The sequence below is a fragment of the Gossypium arboreum genome, chromosome 11, assembly GCF_025698485.1.
Source record: "Gossypium arboreum isolate Shixiya-1 chromosome 11, ASM2569848v2, whole genome shotgun sequence".
Classification (NCBI taxonomy): Eukaryota; Viridiplantae; Streptophyta; class Magnoliopsida; order Malvales; family Malvaceae; genus Gossypium; species Gossypium arboreum.
In genome coordinates this window covers 27,801,247-27,813,418 of record NC_069080.1, presented here as the reverse complement: position 1 = coordinate 27,813,418, position 12,172 = coordinate 27,801,247, and the positions used below count along the sequence as shown (strand labels likewise).

General features: G+C 38.1%; 1 non-coding gene across 1 annotated transcript; it reads left to right on the top strand.

Annotated features, from left to right (window-relative positions):
- Positions 1 to 7,759: 7,759 nt before the first annotated feature.
- Positions 7,760 to 7,865, top strand: LOC128284882 (small nucleolar RNA R71). Its single transcript, XR_008275302.1, has one exon. It is a non-coding gene; the product is annotated as a small nucleolar RNA R71 (small nucleolar RNA).
- Positions 7,866 to 12,172: the final 4,307 nt, after the last annotated feature.

The window sequence follows — 12,172 nt, the reverse complement described above, 5'->3', positions numbered from 1 at the left end:
TTTCCAACACTAAGCTACTGATGTAGCTTGAGGTTTAGTACCAGAGTGTTGTTTAGCACGATCCTTGCTCGAATATCCCATCGAAGCATTCGGGCGAGTATATGAATCTTTGGATTTCTTTGATGAAGACCGATACGGCTTACTCATCAATCTTTTTCTGGTGTCTCTAGCCTCTGAATCTGCTTTCCTCTGAATCTGCTTCCCTCTTTTCTTTGCTGAGATCTTGAGCTTTACAAGCCCTTTCAACTAAAACAACGAATTCTTTAATTTCCAGAATCTCGACTAATAGCTTTATATTTTCATTCAACCCATCAATGAACCGCTTATAAATAATCTCTTCGGTAGAAACATATTCCTGAGTGTTCACGATTTTCGTGTGACAGGTTTTAAATATTTATAATGAATCGTTCTTAAAACTAACTATTTACACGATGTAGGAAAGTGTACCTATCGAATAGTAGTATAGTTTTAGCAAGACTGGATTGTCAAACCCAAAAGAACTAAAAGTATTAGTAATGACTGTCTTTTTATTATCTAGCCTAAGAATAAGGGGGTTTTGTTTTAACTAACTAATTATCTAAACTAAGAGTTCACAGAAAGTAGAATTGGGGGATTACTTTTGGAAAACGATTGAATTAAGACAATACCTAAGGAAAAATCCACCTAGACTTTACTTGTTATTCTGGCTCTAAATCGGATGATTTATTCATTTAACTTGTTCCGTAGAGATCCCTAAGTTATGTTATTATCCCTATTCAAGACTAATAACGTCTAATCCCTAGATTGAATAATTGAGACTTTTCTCTAATTAACACGCTAAGGTTGCATTAACTCGATCTATGGATCCCCTTATTAGGTTTCACCTTAATCCGGTAAGATTTTGTCACCCTATCTCTAGGCGTGCAATCAACTCCGCTTAATTATGAAAAATGTACTCTTAGACAAGGTCTATTCCTCCTCTGAATAAGAGCTTATCTTGAATCAGTATCCTGGGATATCAAAACAAGAATTAAGAACACATAATTAAGAATAAGTTAAATATTTATCATACAATTCAGAAAATAATAACAAGATTCGTCTCAGTTTCATTCCCGTTAGGTATTTAGGGGATTTAGTTCATAACTAAAAAGGAAAACATCTCAGAAGAATAACGAATACAAAACATAAAGAAAACCCAAAACTCCTGAAGGGAAATTGAGGGGAGATCTTCAGTCTTGATGATGAATCCGGCTTCTGAGATGGAACAATTGACTTTCTTCGAGTAATTCCTTCCTCCCTCTATGTGCCTCCTTTTTTTTCTTCCTCCTCTAGGGTGTATTTATAGGCTTTGGAATGCCTAAGAACCCTCGAAATTAGCCTTTTCTGAATTGGACTCAACTTGGGCTCGGTAGGGACACGCCCGTGTGAATCGTTCTTCAAATCTTCCAAATTGACACGGCTGTGTAGTCTGCCCATGTGAGGAAGTCCAAGCCATGTTGATTTCGTACTTTGGCCCATTTTCTCCGTTTTTGGCCCGTTTCTCATTCCTTTCGCTCTCCTATGCTCTCCTAAGTATAAAACATGAAATTAAGGCACTAGGAGCATCGAATTTACCAATTCTATGGAAAAATCATCCATAAAATGTGTTAAGCATGGTGTAAAAATATGTATAAATTACGGTTTATCAAATACCCCCACACTTAAGCATTTGCTTGTCTTCAAGCAAAATTCTCAACTCATAATCAAAATAAATCCTTCTCGACCTATAATTCCTATCGATAATATCTCAAAATAATCCATAGGTAATCATACATTGAAAATTCAACTGAAAGAACATCAAAGGTTCAATCATTCCAAGTTGAGCACTTTATCATGAAAATATAGGTGTCTCCCCTCGTCTAAATAGTTACCTTTGATTTAAAATGTCACAAAGTTTCACATCCTCACTAAATATTCACTCAAATCACTCGAGTTGATTAAGGACAATAAATAAAGCACTGAATAGTTAAGAATGAAAAGCCCTTACCATAGGCTTGCATGGAAATCACATCTCCACCACTATAAATTGAGGTGATACATCAATGAAAAGGTCTTTAGAGGGTTGTAACATAGCTTTGGTTAGGGGGTGTGGTCACAAGCTGAAAGAAAAAGTTAGAATCGAGATTGAATTGAAAAATTGCCTAACTAGAAAAAATAGCTAGTCATCAATTGCGTACAACAGAGCTTTTCTCAGAATATGGCATTTAACTTCTTTAGCTAAGAAAATTACTACTACTAAGATGTATACACTTTTTTTTTAATTAAGAACAAGTTAAATTACAAAGTAGAATAAAACATAGTTAAGCAACTATTTCAATTCCAATCTCGACAAAAATGGGGATCAAATTAATTTAGGGGATTTCAATAATAATGGGTTAAGGGTTAATATTAAGGGTAATACAAGAACTGGCTTGTTAGCTCAACGGGTTTTACTAAGGGTTAATCGTGGAGGTAGGCTTTTCATGGCATGAGTGGGTTAATCCTAAGTGCCTTTCTCATTTTAACATATCAAATCAAAAAGTGTGGTCTTGACATGCATAATCAAGCAAGTTCTAGAATAACAGTTCAATACTAACGCACTCAAAGCAATAATAAAAGTGAGCATGAAAGAATTAATAGATGCTCAAAAGGCTCAAAAATCTCAAAAAAATTATGGCTTTTTGATGTTTAAAACTTGTGAATTCCAACTCAAAGTAATGCCTAAACTTTGGGGAAATAACCTAAAATTTTAGTTTCTTAAAAATCAACTTATCATGCTTGATTCCCTAATGTCTTAAAGTTTAAACAATCAATGCATAAATGTCTATATTTTAATTCAGGATATATCAATCAAAATCATAAATCAATCAAAATTTATCCTAAATATGATATGAGAGCTTTTCAAGAGAACAAGGCAATCATTCAAGGATTTTTCTGATAGTGAAATAAATACCCCCCACATTTAAGATGTACATTGCCCTTAATGTACAAAGATAGATGTATAGAAAAGAATGTAAAAATAAGATAGGGAGAGAAGTGAAACTTCCTGAGTGCTGAATGAATTTCCTTGAACTGGAGTGTCGGAGAATAATCGGCGTGAGGGTGGAGGAGGATAGTCCGGCTGTGGTAGAGGTTCATTAGTCTGTAAGTCCTACGCCAAAAGAATATTATATCCAGTGGTAGCTATGGTCGTGGTCGAGCAGGACATGGCAGTCGTGGAGAACCTTTCCCAGTGGAGTTTTTAGTTCCTATGTGATGATGAGCTTAGGAGCTCTATATAACTGTGACAGAATCAGGAACTTTTTAGGGGGTATAAATAAGAATAATTACTCTGAATGAAATAACCGATATTAATAAATATAAAATAAAATCCTAAAATCTAAGAAAAATAAAAAAAATAAGTTTTAATAAAAATTAAAAACATAAAATAATAAATAAATGTTTTTAAACATCTTCATCGCTGGATGGTTCGTGAGGTGGGACTGGCGATGAGATGTGGAGGTGCTGACAAATCTACTGAAGAGTAGCATCAATATTGTCAAATTATTGAAAACACTGCTACTCGAATCAAGTGAGGCACTCAGAAATGTCAGCATATGAAGCCGCCGCATGAACTGGACGAGAGGGTGGTAGTGGTTAAGATGGTGGGTCCTCGTGCTGTGGAGGGACATCATCAGGAATGTCCTCGTAGGCCTCCTCCTCGGTAGGTTGGGCTAGATGATATTGAGGATGGTTGGTTCCTCGGTGCTTTTCGATCATCCTCATGCTAAGCATGCTCGAGATGCCTTGTGGAGACATCTGGCCAATGAGGGTTAAGGATGATTCTTGGGCTGCGGTGCTGAGGAGCCCGAAGTGTCGAGCCAACCGAGTAACATAGGGGCCAATAGAGATGACCCCCTTCCTATGCCGATCCGTCTGGTGCTGAATCACGAGAGCAATGAAATAGGCAAGGTCGGTGATGTGTCCGTGCGACATACACCATAAAAAGTAGGCGTCGTAAGTGTTGACGATGCTAGTGCTCTCTCGCCTTCTTGTGATCGTGTGAGCCAAAATACCGTGTAGGTACCTCAGAGATGGAGGGAGAGCCGATGCCTTGGAGTGGCTAGTATTATAGGTGGCCCCACCTAGTACTAGTGCATCCTAGTACTGTGAAGGAGAACGATGGATGTGGCAGTTGAGAGTATCTAAGTCATTCCCCTCCTTGAATTCCTCCGTATATAAGCCCAGCGCCGTACTGAATTCTAAGACGCTGAGCTGGCAGACTAATCCTCCTAAGTGAAATTGCACCGTGCCGTGATCATGTAGTTCGTCATCACGGTCTGAAGATGAAATGTGGAGCATAATTCCATCGTAAGCTCGAGATACATCAGCTCAATGATCCCAAAGAAAAGCTCCCACGAGTCGGTGGTCAGGAGGGCCCGAATTGCATCAGCCAACTGAACTTGTTCTACTACAGCCAGTCGATGCAGTGGCCCGCAATTAAAGGTCAAGCCCAGAGTATTTGGAAAAGTACTTTTGGGGCCCGATGGGGAACCTCAGGAAAGGGTGACGAACTACTAGGTTTGGTAGGACCTGAGGAAGATGACGCTCCCTTCCTTTTCTTTGAAGTAGGGACAGCGACCTTTTTGCCACATAAAGATGACATGGTACCTACGATTAAAAACATTAATTCATCTTGATGAGTAGACATGGGAAAATGTGACTAAATTCGAGAAGGGAAAATCCATAAATATGTTCAGCCACAACTACTAAGTTTAACAAAAATAATAAGTTCAATGGCATACTTTTGTGGCATTAGTATGGTGATATAAGTGAAAAATGACAAAGAATAGAATGCAACATACTATATGAATGAACAGAAATGTCAACACAAGAGGCATGAATATTTCAACTATCCTAACCATGACTAATCAAATGGAGTAGGGAAAACATGTAATGTGTAAGAATTTAAACATGAAAAGATAATAACTACTCTAGATATGAAATGTAAGTGATAAAGAGATGAAAAAAACATAAGAAGTGCATAGTACTATGATAACTTATCATGAAAAATGAGTGCAATTAAAGGGAAAAGAGTAAACAAACGCTAGAAAAGGGAGAATGAACGTCAAAAATAAAGTTAGAGGTGGCGCACGGGCTTGGCGAAGGGGAGTGTGGACTTGCAGTAGCTAGGGTTAGGGTTTTTGGGTGAAGAAGACAATGAATAGTGTAGCCTATTTATAGATTTTGGGGCACACAGCTATGGAACACACCTGTGTTCCCCAATTTTTGCCCGTGTGACTCGCAAATTTTGAATTTGCCCGTGTTCCTTGGGTGTGTAGGTGCACAAGGCCGTGTCGTACGACTGTGCCTGGCTTCGTTCGCTTCTCCCATGCCCGTGTATGTAGGCCTATGCCCGTGTTAGTTTAACAAGTTTGACCACAGTTTCTTGGCACGAGCGTGTCACATGCCCGTGTTGATTTGACAGGTTCGTCCACGGGTTCTAGACACGGGTGTGTCAAACACCCGTGTTTTTTTGGCAGGTTCGCCCACGGCCATGGCGCACGGCCGTGTTGATTTATCGTAGCCCGTGTTGGGGAAATCTTTGCCCTATTTTCACACGGCCCTAAGCATGCCCGTGTGCTTGGTCGTGACTGTGTTGAAAAACCTGTATTCAAGATCTTTGTTGGTAAGCTAGGTGTTAAAAACTAAAATTTAAAGAAATTAATATTGTTAGTGCTCAGGTTGCCTCCCGAGAAGTGCTTATTTATAGTCTAAGCTCAACTTACCTCTCCCTTGAATGGTTATGGTGGTTCGAGAAGTTTATACTCCTCATTCCTGCTATCATTCTCATCAAAATAAGGTTTCAGACGGGTGTTGTTTACCTTAAAAGTGCCGAACTTGGGATGAATTACCTCGACTGTACCGAATGGGAAAATGCTAAGTACCGTAAGAGGGATTTCTTCATTCGGTGTGGTAATGACAATGTGAGGATCTGCGGCATCTAATAAAACTTTATCTCCAACCTTAAATTGATTTGGAAAGGTATTGAGCTCATTCTTTCGTAGTTTTGGTTTATCGGGCGTTATCGGTTTATGCACCCGCCATTCATCTAGCTCCTCGATTTGTAACCTTCGATCTTTATGAACAAATCCTCTACTATTGCTTGAGAATGACTCATGTGCTTCCTTCAGACTCATTTCCTGCAAAGTAGGTTGTACCATATTGTCAGTTTTAGTAGAATGGTCTAAACAATCACCTTCAATTTTCGATGTGTTGCCAGAATTGTGAGCTTGAAGGGTGATTGTTTCGTCTCCCACACGGAGTGTGAGCTCACCTATGCCAACATCAATAATTTTTTTAGCAATTACTAAAATGGGCCTTCCTAGAATTAAAGGAGTGTTGCTATCCTCCTCTATGTCTAGAACAATGAAGTCAACGGGAAATATAAATTTATTGATTTTAACTAGCACATCTTCAATAATACCCCTAGGAAATCTTATAGTTTTATCTGCTAATTGAACACTCATACTTGTTTGTTTGGGTTTCCCAAGACCTAATTGTTTAAACATTTTGTAGGGCATGACGTTAATACTAGCCCCTAAATCAGCTAATGCATTATTAACATCTAAACTACCAATTAAGCAAGGAATTGTAAAACTCCCTGGATCTTTTAGTTTGTTGGGTAGTTTATTCTATAGAATAGCTGAGCAAACTGCGTTTAGCTCCACATGCGATGCCTCGTCCAACTTCCGTTTATATGCTAAAAGCACCTTTAAAAATTTCATTGCGTTTGGCATCTATGATAGGGCTTTAATAAATGGTAAGTTAATATGTAATTTTTTTAAAAGTTTAAGAAATTTACCAAATTGTTCATCTGAGTGGTCTTTCCTTGTCGCGTTGGGCTATGGCACACGAGGTTTATATTTGACATTCACTAATTTGTTTTTATTATGACCTACCTTACCTTGACCTCTTCTTACCGCAGCTTCTCGCCTTGATTCTAGCTCAGGCTCAACGAATTCTTCTTCATCTTGAACATTAATCACGCTGAGTTGTTCCCTTGGGTTGGGTTCAGTATTACTTGGTAAGCTACCTTGTGGTTGTTTGAAGATTAGTTTGGACAGCTGACCTATCTACGTTTCGAGCCCTTGGATCGATTCTTGTTGATTTTTAAGTGCTGTCTCGCTGTTCTGGAAATGGGTTTCTGACACCGAGATAAATTTAGAAAGCATCTCTTCAAGGTTCGGTTTCTTTTCCTGTTGATAGGGTGGTTGTTGAAAACCCGAAGGATGTTGTGGTCTTTGATTTCCTTGACCACCTCACGAGAAATTGGGATGATTCCTCCAACCTGCATTATAAGTGTTACTAAATGGGTTATTTTGGGATCTAGAGTTATTGTTACCCATATATTGGACTTGTTCCTCCTTGATGCTAGAGTTGAAGGGTTGATACTGTGTGCATGCTCGTCCTCCATTCGTCTCGCACCTCATCACTGGCTCTACTTGAGTAGAACCAAGTAAACCATCAATTTTTTTTTATTTAGAAGTTCTACCTGGTTTGACAGCATAGTAACCGAATCGACGTTATAAACGCCTACTATTTTAGTTGGCTTAGTCCTCATGACTTGCCACTGATATTTATTCAGTGACATCTCTTCAATAAACTCATAAGCATCTTCAGGTGTTTTATTATTGATGGTTCCGCCAGCAGCCGCGTCAACCATTTGTCGAGTCGAAGGATCAGGCCATTATGAAATGTTTGAACCTGTAGCCAAAGCGATAACCCATGGTGAGGGCACCTTCTCAAAATGTCCTTGTATCTCTCCCATGCATCGTAGAGTGTTTCTAAATCCATCTACACAAAAGAAGAGATATCATTATGTAATTTAGCCATTTTAGCCGTCAAAAAATATTTTAGTAAAAAATTTTCGGTCATTTGTTCCCAAGTAGTAATTGACCCTCGTGGTAACGAGTTCAACCACTGTTTAGTTTTGTTCTTCAATGAAAAGGGAAACAACCGAAGACGTATGGCATCATCAGAAACGCCATTGATTTTGAATGTATCGCATAGTTCCAAAAATTTTGCTAAGTGAGCGTTGGGATCTTCATCCTGCAAACCATCAAACTGAACAAACTGTTGTATCATTTGAATTGTGTTAGGTTTTAGCTCAAAAGTATTTGCAACTACAGCAGGTATAACTATGCTTGATTCAGTTCCTATTAAAGAAGGTTTAGCATAATCATACATAGTGCGTGGAGCAGGATTTTGATTAACCGCAATTGCAGGAGGTAGCTGATTGTCTTGGTTTTTAGCCATCTCTTTGGGTGGGGGTTGAGTATCGTCCTCTTGCTCGTTCTCTATGTATCTTAAGCTTTGCCTTATTTCTCTTTGGTTTCTGCGAACTGTGCGATCGATTTCTTCTTCAAAAAGTAGTGGTCCTAACGGGTTTCTTCTAGTTATAAACTATAAAAACCTGCTAAGAGAAAGAAAAAGTAAATTAATAAATAATAAAATTAAATAAAATTAAATTGCAAGAAAAATAAATGGCTAAAGTAATAAAAATTGAGCGTTCCTAATATCTTAGTTCCCCGACAATGGCCCCAAAAACTTGATCGCGATTTTCATGTGACAGATTTTAAATATTTATAATGAATCGTTCTTGAAACTAACTATTATCACGATGTAGGCAACTGTACCTATCGAGCAGTAGTATAGTTTTAGCAAGACCGGATTGTCGAACCCAAAGAAACTAAAAGTACTAGTAATGACTGTCTTTTTACTATCTAGCCTAAGAATAAGGAGGTTTTGTTTTAACTAACTAATTATCTAAATTAAGAGTTCACAGAAAGTAGAATTGGGGGATTACTTTTGGAAAACGATTGAATTAAGACAATACCTAAGGAAAAATCCACCTAGACTTCGCTTGTTATTCTGGCTCCGAATTGGACAATTTATTCATTTAACTAGTTCTATAGAGATCCCTAAGTTATGTTATTATCCCTATTCAAGACTAATAACGCCTAATCCCTAGATTGAATAATTGAGACTTTTCTCTAATTAACACACTAAGGTTGCATTAACTCGATCTATGGATCCCCTTATTAGGTTTTTCCGACAAAATCTTGTCACTCTATCTCTAGGCGTGCAATCAACTCCGCTTAATTATGACAAATGTGCTCTTAGACAGGGTCTATTCCTCCTCTGAATAAGAGCTTATCTTGAATCAGTATCCTGGGATATCAAAACAAGAATTAAGAACACATAATTAAGAACAAGTTTAATATTTATCATACAATTCAAAAAATAATAACAAGATTCGTCTTAGGTTTCATTCCCCTTAGGTATTTAGGGGATTTAGTTCATAACTAAAAAGGAAAACATCTCAGAAGAATAACGAATACAAAACATAAAGAAAACCCAAAACTCCTGAAGGGAAATTGAGGGGAGATCTTCAGTCTTGATGATGAATTCGGCTTCTGAGATGGAACAATCGGCTTTCTTCGAGTAATTCCTTCCTCCCTATCTGTGCCTCCTCTTTTTCTTCCTCCTCTAGGGTGAATTATAGGCTTCGGAATGCCTAAGAATCCTCAAAATTAGCCTTTTTCAAATTGGACTCAACTTGGGCTCGGTAGGGACACGCCCGTGTGAATCGTGCTTCGAATCTGCCAAATTGAGACGGTCATGTGGTCTGCCCGTGTGAGGAAGTCCAGGTCGTGTTTATTTTGTACTTTGGCCCATTTTCTCTGTTTTTGGCCCGTTTCTCGTTCCTTTCACTCTCCAATGCTCTCCTAAGTATAAAACATGGAATTAAGGCATTAGGAGCATCGAATTCACCAGTTCTAAGGAAAAATCATCCATAAAATGTGTTAAGCATGGGGTAAAAATATGTATAAATTACGGTTTATCACCGATCATATTTACTCAATCGTACAAATTCTCTTTCGTACTCAGTCACAGTCATTCGGCCTTGTTTCAATTCCAAAAACTCTTTATGTTTCTGATTGAGAAATCTTTGACGTATATTCTTCTTTCGAAATTCAAATTGAAAGAACTCCTAGGTGACACATTCCTTCGGAACTACTGATATGAATGATTTCCACCAATGATACGCATTATCTTTTAACAAGGATGCAACACATTTAATACATTCATCTAGAGTACAAGACAATTCATCAAATACTCTGGTAGTGTTCTCGAGCCAGAATTCAGCTCTCTCAGCATCATCATCAATTATAGCTTGAAACTCTTCAGCCTCGTCTTTACGAATCTTATCCATTGGTAGCTTATTCAATCATATCGGATCTATTACTGTTGTACAACTGGAATTTGTTAAGGAACAAGTGGGGGTAAAGGCTGTTGAGTAGCTGGATTCGTTCGAATGAACTCCGTAAACCACTCATTCATTATCTAGAAGAAGGCTTGCTTAGCCACTCCACCTTGGCTACTAGATACGAGTCTAGAATCAGACTGCAATTCCCCTTAAGTGGGAGCAGGTGCATTACTTTCAACATTGTCAACTACGACTCTTTCGGGATCCATTTGCCATATAAAAACACATTTTAGTTTTTAGGAATCATCACACTATCACAGTTTGTATATATGGCATATATAGCTAGACTCTCACACGCTACATTAATCCTAGAATTGACTAAACCGTAACTCTGATACCAATAAATGTAATACACCTAACCCGTATCCGTCACCAGAATAGGGTTAGAAGTATTACTAGATAATACACATCATTCATATGCATTTATGCAATCATAATCAAAATTCATTCATTTCAATCATATTGTCCCTTCTAAGGTCCTACGAGACCTTAAAACATGCTTAGAAGTGGTTCGAGACTAAACCGATAAAATTCGTAAACTTTGGGAATCTTAGAAAAAATTTTAACATTTTAAGGGTCACACGTCCGTGTCAGTAGGCCGTATGCCTCACACGGCCACCAAACACGCCTGTGTCACAAGCCATGTGAAAATAGGGCATACATACTGACTTGTATCACACAACCGAGGACACGTCCGTGTGCTAGGCCGTGTGAAATCTAAAGAGGTTACTGACTTGGGTCACACAATCAACCACACGCCCATGTACCAGCCCGTGTGTTACACACGGCCAGTAGACGCACCCATGTGTCTAGGTCATGTCAAAACTGTAAGGTATACTGCTTTAATTCAAAAGCATACCCAGAGGACACATGTCCGTGTAACTTGACCGTATGTCGCACACGGCTGTGACACACGCCTATGTCTCTGCCCGTGTGGACAAAAATAGGCCATTTTAAAAGCCAATCTGCCACCCTTTTTCTCATGCTCACAAATCAACCTAAATGGTACCATTTCAACACATATATAAGCAACCAAAAACCAGCCAATTTGTACACATATCATGCCATTTCAATATGCTAAAATCATCAAATTTGCATAACTTCTAAATGCATTTCATTACCATCTTAACACCTATTTCATGCCACAAAACTCACCCTTTCATCATCCCATAATCAAGCTATCACATAAGCATTATATACATCATATAACTTACTTATCAAACACAACATTTAGGCCAATTTAAATGACCAAATACATACCAACATTTACAAGCCAAATCTCATGGATAAAATCAAGTCTCAAAAACATATCACAATGACACTAGCCTATACATGCTTTATACCAAAAATACAAAGCTTTAAAAGTACCAACGAGTTGATCGATAGTGTGATGACGTTCCCTGACGATCCCTGAGTTTGAGCTAGCTTCGATAATCTATTAAACATATACAAAGAACACACAGTAAGCTTTATAGCTTAGTATGCTCGTAAGTGACTAACTCAATTCATCAAATAAATGTAATTCAACCATTTTCACATTACCAAATCAGCATCACATTAACTACAAACCATTCTCATGTCTTAAAACATGATCCAATATAATTGCATTAAAATTTCTCAATATAAGACTCGAATAGGTTTCGTACGTACCTGTACCAACTCGTACTAACCTCTTTCTCAAATATATCATTCATTAACCGTTGAGCTATTAAAAATAGTAGTTGAATACTCAAGATCTCAATCAATAAGTACCTATACCATGGCCCATAGCCAAATCAAGGTAACTTATCTCAGAGCACTTATAACATGGCCCGTAGCCAAATCAAGGTAACTACTCTTTCAATACCTATACCATGGCCTGTA